Below are 13,177 nucleotides of genomic sequence, written 5' to 3'. Positions count from 1 at the left end.
CTTAGAAATTTCCCAGAATTCAAAGTTAAAAATATCAACAGCCTAGACATTAACGAATTTGTCTAGCTGAATGATGATTTTTAAAGATTCAATGTTGAATTTATGAACGGATTTACACGTTTAAAAAAGAGCTCAAAAGTTTCAGGTTACTGTTCAAAAAGAATATCCGTGTGGGAACTAAGAGAAATTATCTGTACCAAAATATTAATGTATTGTTTTGAATTAGTGGATAATTTCTTTGTGTAGAGGTAATCATAAATCAATTCTAGTTGATCATTCCATTTTAAAAGAAGGGACATTTTACCAAAAAGAGGTGGAAATGCTTGCTATTATCTGAAAGTCATAGTAGAGGTTTTTATAATTCTTCAAGTTAAATGTAGAGTTTTGCTAATGGTTATGATTTCTGCCTTACATTTTAATTTGTGCAAACCAAGCGAGTTATAGGTGGAATGCATTCTGTTATCAAACATATTTTTGTTTGTATATTACAGGTGTTTTGGTAACCAGCAAAATGTTTGTTTCAAATGTATTTGTATTTTTAGTTTGCGTGTTTAAATGAATACATGACTCACCAGCTCTGTGATTAACTTGACAACTGTCATCAAGAGTGTATATAGGAGTAACAGAATCGTATTGTCCCATGAAGTACTCAATTTTTGCAAGAATTTTAAACATAGTGTTTAAATTTGACTGCTCTTCTCCAGCTTTTATGTGCAGTATAATAAAGTTGAAAATGTAGTGGTTTTAACTTATTTTTTATTCTTAGCCAAAAAAGTAAGATTTTACACTACTTACTACAAAATTAAATGAAATGTTTTTCAGAATTCTGTTCAGTAGTGTGTGTCTGTGTCTGTCTCTCTCTAACATAGACACCATTCTGGATTTCCAATCCTTTGTCAAATAGTGAAAGCTTTTATACTCCATCTGTTAACAGTTAAACTATTTTGTTGTCATTAAATTTAATTAGTAATTTATGTTTGACTTCCTTAACCAATTTCCTTAAATCATTAAGTGTTTAAAAAAAATTAAGGAGGCTGATTGCCATTCCATGCTTACATGTTTCCAAAAGAGAAGTTTGCTGTTTTTTATTATTTTTTATTTTCTGTCTTTTAAGTCTTTTTTCTGTTTCTTAGAATTTAAAGAGTGTACCGAATTGTCTTCTGTCTTAGGGAGACTTTTTTTTTTAATGTACTGTTTGTTGGAAAATTTGCCACAACCTCATTTTAGTCAGAATGTTAACAAGAGCCATGAGTTGTTTCTGACAACATTGATATTCAGCATATCTTTTATAGATTGTTTATTGATAAATTCTAATACCCTAAGTCACTTTTTTTCTTTGCCCAATCTGGTGGAAATGAGTAATTAGGATACTACCTAGAAAAGTAAAAATCTTTTCCTAAAACTGTTTGTGCCAGATATCTAAAAACAAAAGAACAGATTTGATAAAAGAAGAAGAAGCAACAAACATGGAAGAAATTCTATATACTTGACCTCTGATTCCTAAAATATTTTATTTTTATTAGAGGCAGAAGCAGGTATTTTCTAAGCATAGTAATTTATGTTGCAGTGAACGGAGAAGTGGGAGATGGTACTGGTAAATGCCATTTAATCCAATCCTAATTTTACAGATTTATAGATTATTTGCTGGTCTAATAATAATACATATCCATAGTATCATTCATTACATTGAATAGACCATTGATATGTTAACTGTATTGTAATTCCACAGTCCAGCCATTCTAGTATGAAGTTATGTAGTACTTCTGTTTATCTTTTCCGAAAAGGATTTAAGACAAACTGGCATCAAACCAGAAATTATTCTTTAGTAGGAGCTAGGAGTCCCTGGGTGGTGCAGAAGGTTAACATGCTCAGCTACTAACCTGAAGGTTGGAGTCCACCCAGAGGTGCCTCGGAAGAAAGGCCTGGAGATCTACTTCTGAAAAATGCTATTGAAAACCCTATGGAGTACAGTTCCACTCTGACATACAGGGGGTCACCATGAATTGTAATTGATTCCGTGGCCACTGTTGTATAGGTAGGACACTGTGTATTTGGATAAAATTATTTTAAAGTATTACAAGGGAAAAGAATTGTCCAAAAGAAACAATAATTCCACTTGGTTAAATACATTATCAAGGTCTGAGCCCCATTGTATTTCTTTAGTCAAGTTCATAGTTGGGGTTACTGAATGGATGTTAAACCAGTTTTGTTTTTCTTGTTTTAACAAATAGTACTTTTAATGCCCTAAAATTCTACTTATTTTTTTCTCTACTTTTTTGTGGAGAAAGAGATGAATCTCTGATCTTAACTACAGGGTATCTCTTATTTGTCAACATTTTAACAAGACCAGCAGAGAAATGATGGATTGAACTTTGTTTTCCATGTTAGAAATAACCATAGAACATGGTTTAGCAAATTGAAAAATGGTGCTTTGATTTTTTTTAAAAGATTTTTGGGTCAATGTGAATATAAAATAGTAAGCCCATTTGAAAAGGAAGTGGTGGATGAAATAATATGGGAAAGGGCGAAGTAATAGCCTTTAGGGATTTGTGCGTTTAGTATAGGGACTCTTAACTTGTTACTTACTGTGTAGATAAGGAGCTTGGAAGTTATACATTATTTTCCTCTGAGACTATTGTCCCAGTAACTTATTGCTTGACTACCAAAATGTTGGGGACCTTCAAAAAGAGATTTTCAGACATTACACTTTTTATGATCTGGGCTGGTGTTTTCTATGCTGCACACACATTTGAAATTTTGCATGTAGTCTTCATGAAGATGAGATTTGATCGTACGGTTAAGGTTTTTTAAGAAATAACGTTTCCAGTTGGGCATTGTCTACTTAAAAATAATCATCTGGTATGTTCATCACAGTTACTTTTTATAAATAATTGGAAACAGCCTAACTTAGCAATAGTGGGTGAATACTAATACTATTCCGGGGAATGATTAGATAAATTATGGTATATCCATATGATGGGATGCCATGCGAGCATTTCAAACCATGCTTCAAACCATGAATATTCTTTAGAATGTATTCAATTACATAAGAAATACTTTTGATAAATTATATCAGTCAGGACTCTTGGGTATAAGTGACAGAAGTACAAGTCAGACTAGCTTAAACTAAAAAGAATGTATTTGCTCACATTACTAGGAAGTGTCCTGTGGCTGGATTGGAGAGCTCAGATGATGGTGTCAGGGCTCCTCCTTGGGCTGCTTTCCTAACTGTGTAGCCTAATTACTTTCTGCTGTAAGAGGCATTGTCCAAGTATCATAGCCCTAAAGGCAAGAGAGTCTTAGCTCTAACAGGGAAGTCCCAGGAAGAAATTTTATTGACCCAACTTAGATCTGTGTGCCTTTATGTGAGCTACTCACTGTAGAGGGACATGGGTTGCAGGCTGTCCTCTGTGAGAGGGGTACTGTGATTGAAAACCCTCACCAGGACCACAAAGGAGGGTAGAGGTGAATCACCAATGCTGTACACATGTACATATGTACTACATATCTACCACAAATTTAAGTTTAAAAGGTATCTTAAGGCCATGTAATCCTTATTATCCCAATTTTGTTTGGTGGAAAAATATAGGAAAAGTCTGGAAATAAATTTTGGGTGATTTTTGTTTTATTTTTAAATTTCTTCCAAAGAGTTAACCTATATTACTTTTATAGCTGGAGGCAAGAGAGAGCCACAGTGTGCAAATGATGAACAAAAATGTTACTTTAATTTGGTCTTGGGAGGCCAACAGTAACTCTGTCATTGCTCAGAATTTTTTAAGAGTTTCTCTTCCACCCAAAATTAAAACTATTCCTAAGGCCAACTCTTCAAAGATTAGACTGGACTGTAGGACATAGAATGATAACTTGTGAAGAGTGTGCTTCTTAGCTCAAGTAGATACATGAGACTAAATTGAGAAGGCAGAGACGGTCAGGAGCTGGTTGAGTGGACATGGGAAATCCGGGGTAGAAAGGAGGAGTGTGCTGTCACAGTATAGGGAGAGCAACTACGGTCACATAACAATGTATGTATAAATTTTTGTATGAGAGACTAACCTGAACTGTAAACTTTCACGTAAAGCGCACAATTAAATTAGGAAACCAGAGCACCCCAGTTCAGCAGTGGGAGAAAAAAAAAGTTTCTCTTTCAAAATGTCTTCACAATCTGAAGCACGTTTAAGCTGGCTTTTTAAATAGATAATACATACACATAGTTCAAAACAGAAAATACAAAAATTTACAGAGCCCTTGTGGTGCAGTGGTTAAGAGTTCAGCTGTTAGCCAAAAGGTTGGCAGTTGTAATCTGCCAGGCGCTCCTTGGAAGCCCTATGAGGCAGTTTTACTCTGTCCTGTGGGGTTGATATGAGTCGGAATCGACTTGATGGCAACGGGTTTGGTTTATACATTAAAAGTTCATTTTTTTCTTATTCCCCGTCTGCCCAGTTCCCATTTGTCCCTATGGGTAACCAGATAGGCACACTTATGCACCCTCCCCCCCCCCTTTTTTTTTTTACCATAATATAGCATATTATATATATTATTCTATACTTTGCTTTTAAATTTGTTTTAGAGATTATTATGTAAGTATGCAAAGAGTTTACTCATTGCTTTTTACAGCTACATTAATTGTATGGATGTACCATACTTCATTTAATCAGTTCTCTATCGATAGGTACTTGGCCTGTTTTCAATCTTTTGGTGTTACAAATACTGTGCAGCTTGGTTTTTGTTTGTTTAACAACTTCAGCTGTAGCCAGGCTTTGTCCTCTGAGTAGGTTTAGTTGAAAAACATGTTCAGAGTCAGGTTAGATAAATAAGTTGGGCCCTCAAACTGGATGCTGCTGTTGTAGATAAGAAATACCTGACTCTAATGAAATTGATTTTCTTGAGAGTTCAGAAGTATTATTAGTAACCCATAGCAGTATCATTGTAGTAATTTCATTGCCTATAAAGTTACTACTTCATAGAAAAATATTGATTTGGAATATAAGTTTTGGTGAGTTTTCAGAAAGGCCTATTGCATTACTTCATAGGCATACCCTGTATAATGAAATTATAGTGGACCAAAAAAGAATGATTAAAATGATTAGTAATGGGAGACTGCTCTTGCATGTGAGGAATAAAATAAATTTAAGACATTCCACTCTTAAATCTGTAAACTCTGAATATCCAATAAAGTGAATTTGTATGTTATATCTCAAAATGAACTCATGTACTTCAGCAGGGGCGGATTAACCGGTAAGCATGGTATGCACTGGCTTACAGTAAGCAAGGTACACACAGGCTTAATTGTGTTTACTTACTAATCTGTAGTGAACAATTTCACATGGGTTTCACCACAAAACCAAGTGAAATTTTGCACTACAGGTTACTAAGCAGGCACAATTAAGCCCCTGTGTATCTTGCTTACTGGGTAATCCATCCCTGGACCTCAGGGGGAATTAGAAACTTCCTCTAGGGTTCCATCCTCAAACTTGACAGAAGAACTAAAGCATTGAGAGTGAGTGGTTTACCTAAATATACAGGACAGATTATTGGGAGAGTCAAAACTAGAGCCCAGAACTATGACTTTTATATCTCTCCTTGGTAAATTTAATTTCAAGACTGAACGTTTAGGAGAAATAAAAGAAGGTTCTAATTTACATCATAGAGAAGTTAGCACCCATTAGCTTGAGTGGAATTTTTTAAAAGTTTGGATAACCACAAATGGCTTCACAGGAGTTAGATTATATCCTGATTTTAAGATTAATAATGGGTCATTGCCCTGCACCTCTCTATGTGTCCACATCTTGTATAGCTGACTAGACGTGGTCAGGCTTTAGGCAGCATTTGTTAACGGTGAATCTTGTTCTCCTAGAGCACCTTTCTTAGGACTTTTGACAACAAATACAGAATAGATGAATTGTGGAATTGACTTTAGCTGTTATGTGTTGTGTTTTAGAACTTTCACCTGCTTTTCGTTTGATTTAAGCAGTTGAGCAGTTTCTATATCCCAGGCTCTGGGGATGCCAAGATGTATAAGAGAAAGTTCTTGCTTTTGAGAAGCTCACAGTGAGGTAGGTGGGGGAGGGAGTTGGGAATGACAAACACACACAGCTGTATGTTAGAGGGATGCATGTCATGTAAAAGCGTGACTCAGGAAAAAATTATTTTGCTAAAAAGAGTTCATGAAGAAGGTGATCCTTTCAGGTAAGCCTTGATAAATACATTTCCCAAAAGTGTTAGGGCAGGGGGCATGGTAGGAGAAAAGTGGAAAGCTTGTTAGAAGGGAAGGTGATTTAGAATTCCTAGCAAAGAAAACAGTCTGTGCCAAAGCAGAGATTTCAAATTGTGTGGCATGTTTGGGAAAAGGGAAAGAATAGCTTTGAGTGGTATGGATGGATCACAGATTTTTGTGGGGAGATATCAGGACATTAGTTATTGTAAGTAGGTTAGAACTATTATTCAGTTTAAATTTTGTTTGTAAATTCCTTTTACAATGTTTAAGTGTTTCTTTTTCATATATTACATAAACTCTTCTTTGCTTTTTTAAAGCCTTAATATATTGATTAAAGTTTCAGTTTCTCTGTTAACAGTGTCCTTAACCTTTTACAAATGATAGTTATCTTTTAATCATCTGATGGTTAAATAGCCATTATCTTTTATTCATCTGATTTTGTTTAGCAGTTATTTAATACTTCACCTCCTGTATTCTTTGTTCTGATTAATGGCATCGTATGTTACCAAGACAGAACCTGGGAGTCATTATAGACTTTATTTCCCATTTTCTTGTGCCCGTTTGGCTAGTCCCATTGATTTTACATTATTAGTATCACCTAATGTCTTTCATGTTTATTCCAAACCCTGCCTATTCTCCCCACTCTACTACTTGGGGTCAGGCCTCCATCATCTCTTAGCTATACTTGTAAGAGTATACAGTGGTCTGCTCCATTGCTACCAGAATATTCTTTCCAAAGCACAGATCTGATTATTTCCCTGTAAAATCTCTTCGTGCATCTCCCAACCCATTGCTGTCTAGTCAGTTCTGACTCATAGTGACCTTGTAGGACAGAGTAGAACTGCCCTGTAGGGTTTCCAAGGAGCGCCTGGTGGATTCAAACTGCTTACCCTTTGGTTAGCAGTCTGAGCTCTTAACCACTGTGCCACCACGGCTCCATTTTGATCTAAATTCTTTAGTAGACTTCTGTTATCCTGTTCCTTTTTGTTCTATACCAGTTCATCTCTCCTCAATCCTTTACACACTTGCTCTGCTTCAGCTAAATCAGACTATTCATGGTTCTTCCAAATGTGTAATGCTATTTCAGGCTTCCATGCCTTTGCACATATCGTTATTGTTTTGTTTCAAATGCGCTTCCTCTTCCCTGGTAACTCCTGTTCTTCTAGACCTGATTCAGGTGTCTTCTTCCTCAAACTTACTCAAGAGTAGTTGACTACTCCCCTGTGAGCTGCCACTGTACCAACTATATGCCTCTGTTATTGCTTTTATTATGTTATACTGCACTTATGCTTGTGTGTCGTTCTCTGAATAGACAGAATGTGAGCACCCGTCGGGGGGAAGGACTGTTCATTTGCATTTGTGTAAGCAACACTTAATTGTTGGCATATAGTAAAGACTATTATTATAGAGTACAAATAATAGAAGCATCTAAACAGAACTGTTCTAAAGACTTTTCAAGCTATTGGTTTAAAAAAATCATGCTAGTATGATAACTGAAGAACGGTGTGTTGTACACAGATTGTGGGGATGGTGCGATTCTCTGAGCTGCAAATGGCTCAGAGTTGGTGATGTCAGGGTGACTGGCTCAAACCATATAAACATGGTGTTGTGTATCATAACAAGGGATTGCCCGTTCATAAGCAAATCATTAACACAGGAGTTGTGCCAATTCTGACATATTTATACATTTTAGCAATAACATTTAAGAGTTCAATTGCAATTTTGCAAAAAACTGTATACATTCCATTTCTTAATCCATATAATATGAAAAACCAAAAGACTATACAGTAAAACCTGTGAAAGCCGGAACCTGTGTAAGGCAGAAACTTGTCAGAGAAGGAAAAGTCAGATATTTTCCACTAAAACGAGTGATAGAAAAGTGGTAAGACTGCACCCTGTCAATGGCAGAAAACTTGCAAGATTCGGAAAAACAAGGCAGTCCTGTCAAGTTCCGGCTGTCACAGCTTTCCCTGTATTCAGGAAGTATCGGGGGCTTGTGAGTTTGAGGGAATTTACAGCTGATTAAGGAAAAAGATACGCAGCAGTACACAACAAGGTATTTATTGGAGCCTATGCATTAACAAAGGAAACCCTGGTGGTGTAGTGGTTAAGAGTTCTGCTGCTAACCAAAGGGTCAGCAGTTCGAATCCACCAGCCGCTCCTTGGAAACCCTATGGGGCGTTCTGCTCTGTGAGTCAGAATCGACTCCATGGCAACGGGTTTTGGTTTTTGGAAACCCTGTTGGCGTACTGGTTAAGAGCTGTGGCTGCTAACCGAAATATCAGCAGTTCAATTCCACCAGATGCTCCTTGGAAACCCTGTGGGGCAGTTCTGCTCTGTCCTATAGGGTCACTATGAGTCAGAATCAACTCGAGGGCAGTGGGTGGTTTTTTTTTAAGATGCATTGAGAGTGGCCTACCAGGGGCTGTCCCCTCACAGCAGGAGGTCTTCCTCCAAGACCAGCAGTTCAAGGAGAGACACCAGAAGGGGAAGAGGGCATGAAAAACCATTAGGAAGAGGAGGGAGGCCTTATGTGTACCTTACTGAATGTCTTCCTGCAGCAAGATGGGAAGTCTCTGGGTAAGAGAGCTGCAATGACAGCAGCACCTTAATGTCCTTAAAAGGACAAGATTTTATCTTATCTCTGCCTATCAGATGTTGGCTGCAATTTTCTGGGATATGTAAAGCAGGCAGGCTCTAAGTGGCTAAGAGTCTGGTTACATGGGCTTTTTTTTTTAAACAATTGGCTGTGTACAAATTTGGCTTTGACATCAGCCAGCTTTTTTGGGTTAATAGGCCACAGCTTGCTATGAAGAAATAAACAGCTTGGAGCCAATACAGAGGCCACTTTTTACTCATTTATATAACAGCGGATCAAGTCTTGTCTCATTCACTGTGATTTTTTTTGTTAGAACATCTAAAGTTTAGAAATACCATTAATCTGGAGCAAATCAGGTCCCACGTGTTGCAGGTAGCTAATCTTGTACTATAATATGTACTCAGTGATTGAATGACGAGCCATTGTTATAGTCATGGCAGGAAATGTAAAAGTTTGTTTTCAATAGTGCTATAATTGGTTTCATAATTTCCAGATAATTGAAGTTAACCTCCTTAATTCCTCAAATATCGTTTTCTATGTCCCTGTTGCTGGCAACTCCACATCCTCCTACTGTCATATGTACCTCTCAGCTGCTTCTTCCCCCTTGCTGCTTCTAATTTGTTGTGGGCTGAGAAAGCAAAAAAAATGGACACTGAGTCCAAATTCTTAGATTTTGTGAAAAACGTAAATCACAAACATTTTTTGCTTTACTTCCAAGTCAGGGCTACTTTCCTGAAGGTTTGGGTTGCTAAGTAGCCCATTTGTAGTTGAGCAAGCTATTCTTGTATCTTATTGAATGGTTTGAAAAATAATAGTAATTTCTGATAAATCTTAATTTCTTTGAGATGTTTGTTTGTTCCAAGTTAATACTGTTATTGTTGTTTGGTGCAGTCGAGTCATTTCTGACTTATAGTGACCCTAAGTACAACAGAACAAAATACTGCCCAGTCCCGTGCCATCCTCGCAGTTGTTACACATGAGCCCATTGTTGCAGCCACTGTATCAGTGCATCTCCTTAAGGGTCTTCCTCTTTTTCGCTGGCCCTCTACTTTACCAGGCATAATGTTCTTCTCCAGGGACTGATCCCTCCTGATAACACGTCTAAAATATATGAAACAAAGTCTCGCCATCCTTGCTTCTAAAGAGCATTCTAGCTGTACTTTTTCCAAGACAGATTTGTTTGTTCTTTTGGCAGTCCATGGTATATTCAGTATTCTTTGCTTGTGCCATAATTCGAAGGTATCAATTATTCTTCAGTCTTCCTTATTCATTGTCCAGCTTTCCCATGTGTATGAGGCAATCGAAACCACCATGGGTTGGGCCGGAGACCTGGTGACACAGTGGTTAACCGCTATGGCAAGATACGGCTACTAACCAAAAGGTCAGCAGTTCAAATCCACCAGCTGCTCCTCGGAAACCCTATGAGGCAGTTCTGTTCTATCCTATAGGGTCATCTTGAGTCGGAGCAAACTGACACCTTGGGTCAGGCACACCTTAGTCCTTAAAGTGACTTTTTAACACTTTAAAATTAAAGAGGTCTTTTGCTTAAAAAGCAGATTTTCCCAGAGCAATGCATTTTTGATTTTTTTTTTAATTTTTTTTTTATTGTAGTTTAAATGAAGTTTACATTTCAAGTTAGTCTCCCATACAAAACTTTACACATACATTCTTATGTGACCCTAATTGCTCTCCCCATACTGCAACAGCACAGTCCTCTTTTCCACCCCTGATTACCCATGACCATTCAACTGGCTCCTCACCCTCTCTGCCTTCCCATCGTACCTCCGGACAGAAGCTGCCCGTTGAGTCTCTTGTATCTACTTGAGCTAAGAGACACACTCCTTATGAGTATCACTGTATGTCCCACAGTCCAGTGCAATCGCTGTCTGAAGAGTAGGCCTGGGAGATTGTTTTATTTCTGGGCTGATAGAGAATCCAGGGGCCATGCTTTCCAGGGTTCCTCCAGTCTCAGTCAGACCGTTAAGTCAGGTCTTCTTACTAGAATTTGAGTTTTGCACCCCACCTTTTTCCTGCTCCATCAGGGCCTGTCTGTTGTGTTCCCTGTCAGGGTGGTCATTGGTGGTAGCCAGCCACCATCTAGTTCTTCTGGTCGCAGGCTAATGAAGTCTCTGGTTTTTGAGGCCCTTTCTGTCTCGGGCTAATACTTTCCTTGTGTCTTTCGTGTTCTTCGTTCTCCTTTACTCCAGGTGGTTGAGACCAATAGATGCATCTTAGATAGCCGCTTGCAAGGTTTTAAGACCCCAGACGCAACTCACCAAAGTAGAATGCAGAACATTTCTTAATAAGCTTTGTTATGCCAATTGACCTAGATGTCCCCTGAAAGCATTGTCCCCAGACCCCTACCCCTGCTGCTCTGTCTCTCAAAGTGTTTGATTGTATTCAGGAAACCTCTTAGCTTTGGTTTAGTCCAGTTGTGCTGACTTCCCCTGTAGTGTGTGCCGTCCTTCCCTTCACCTAAGATAATTCTTACCTACTATCTACTTAGTAAACAACCCTCACACTCCCTCCCTCCCTACCCTCCTAACCATCAAACAATGTTTTCTTCTGAGTTTAAACCTTTACTGGAGTTCTTGTAATAGTGGACTTATACAATATTTGTCCTTCTATGACTGACTAAATTCACTTGGCATAATGACCTCTAGCTTCCTCCGTGTTGTATTTCACAGCTTCATCGTTGTTCTTTATCATTGCATAGTATTCCATTGTGTGGATTTACCATAATTTCTTTTATCTATTCATCGGTTGATGGACACCTAGGTTGTTTCCATCTTTTTGCTATCGTGAACAGTGCTGCAGTGAACATGGGTGTGCATATATCTATTCGTGTGACAGCTCTCATTTCTCTAGAATATATTCCAAGGAGTGGGATAGCTGGATCGTATGGTACTTCTATTTCTAGCTTTTTAAGGAGGTGCCAAATCGATTTCCAAAGTGGTTATACCGTTTACGTTCCCACCAACAGTGTATAAGTGTTCCGGTCTCTCCAACATTTATTATTTTGTGTTTTTTGGATTAGTACTAGCCTTGTTGGGGTGAGATGATATCTCATTGTAGTTTGGATCTGCATTTCTCTAATGGCTAATGATCATGAGCATATCTTCATGTGTCTGTTAGCCAGCTGAATATCGTCTTTGGCAAAGTGCCTGTTCATATCCTTTGCCCATTTTTTAATTGGGTTATTTGTCTTTTTGTTGTTCAGGTTTTTCGTATCTTGTAGATTCTAAAGAGTAGACACTGATTGAATTTGTCGTAGCCAAAAATTTTTCCCCAGTCCGTAGGTTGTCTTTTTACTCTTTTGGTGAAGTCTTTTGATGAGCATAAGTGTTTGATTTTTAGGAACTCCCAGTTACCTAGTCTTTCTTCTGGTGTTTGTGCATTGTTACTTATGGTTTGTATTGTGTTTATGCCATGTATTAGGGCTCCTAGCATTGTCTGTGTTTTTTCTTGCATGATCTTTATCATTTTTGAATTTATATCGCAGCCTTTGATCCAGTTTGATTTAGTTTTTGTGCACGGTGTGAGGTATGGGTCTTGTTTCAGTTTTTTGCGGATGGATATCCTGTTATGCCAGCACCATTTGTTAAAGAGACTGTCTTTTCCCCAATTAATGAGCTTTGGGCTTTTGTAAAATATCAGCTGCTTATAGGTGGATGAATTTATGTCTGGATTCTCGATTCTGTTCCATTGGTCTACGTATCTTTTTTTGTACCAATACCAGACTGTTTTGACTACCGTGCCGGTATACTACGTTCTAAAATCAGGTACTGTGAGACCTCCCACTTTGTTCTTCTTCTTGAGTAATGCTTTATTTATTTGGGACCTCTTCCCTTACCGTATGAAGCTAGTGATTTGTTTCTCCATCTCATGAAAAAATGCCAGTGGAATTTGGATCAGGATTGCACTGTATCTGTAGATCGCTTTGGGTAGAACTGACATTTTCTCTATGTTGAGTCTTGCTATCCACGAGCAAGGTATGTTTTTCCACTTATGCAGGTCTCTTTTGGTTTCTTGCAGTAGTGTCTTATAGTTTTCATTGTACATATTTTTTACATCTCTGGTTAGATTTATTCCTAAGTATTTTATCTTCTTGGGGGCTACTGTAAATGGTATTGATTTGGTAATTTCCTCTTCAAGGTTCTCTTTGTTGGTGTTAAGGAATCCAATTGATTTTTGTATGTTTATCTTGTTTCCTGACACTTTGCTGAAATCTTTTAGTTCCAGTAGTTTTCCTGTGGATTCTTTCTGTGTATAAGATCCTATCATCTGCAAATAGAGATACTTTTACGTCTTCCCTACCAATCTGGATGCTCTGTATTTCTTTTTCTAGCCTACTTGGCTCTGGC

General features: G+C 37.8%; 1 protein-coding gene across 2 annotated transcripts in view; it reads left to right on the top strand.

Annotated features, from left to right (window-relative positions):
* Nucleotides 1-13,177, top strand: part of COPS2 (COP9 signalosome subunit 2) — a 53,373-nt gene that overhangs the window by 1,107 nt on the left and 39,089 nt on the right. The gene's annotated exons all lie outside the window — the stretch shown is intronic.

The sequence above is a fragment of the Trichechus manatus genome, unplaced genomic scaffold (assembly GCF_000243295.1).
Source record: "Trichechus manatus latirostris isolate Lorelei unplaced genomic scaffold, TriManLat1.0 scaffold00161, whole genome shotgun sequence".
Taxonomy (NCBI): Eukaryota; Metazoa; Chordata; class Mammalia; order Sirenia; family Trichechidae; genus Trichechus; species Trichechus manatus.
This window is presented reverse-complemented; position numbering and strand designations above follow the sequence as displayed.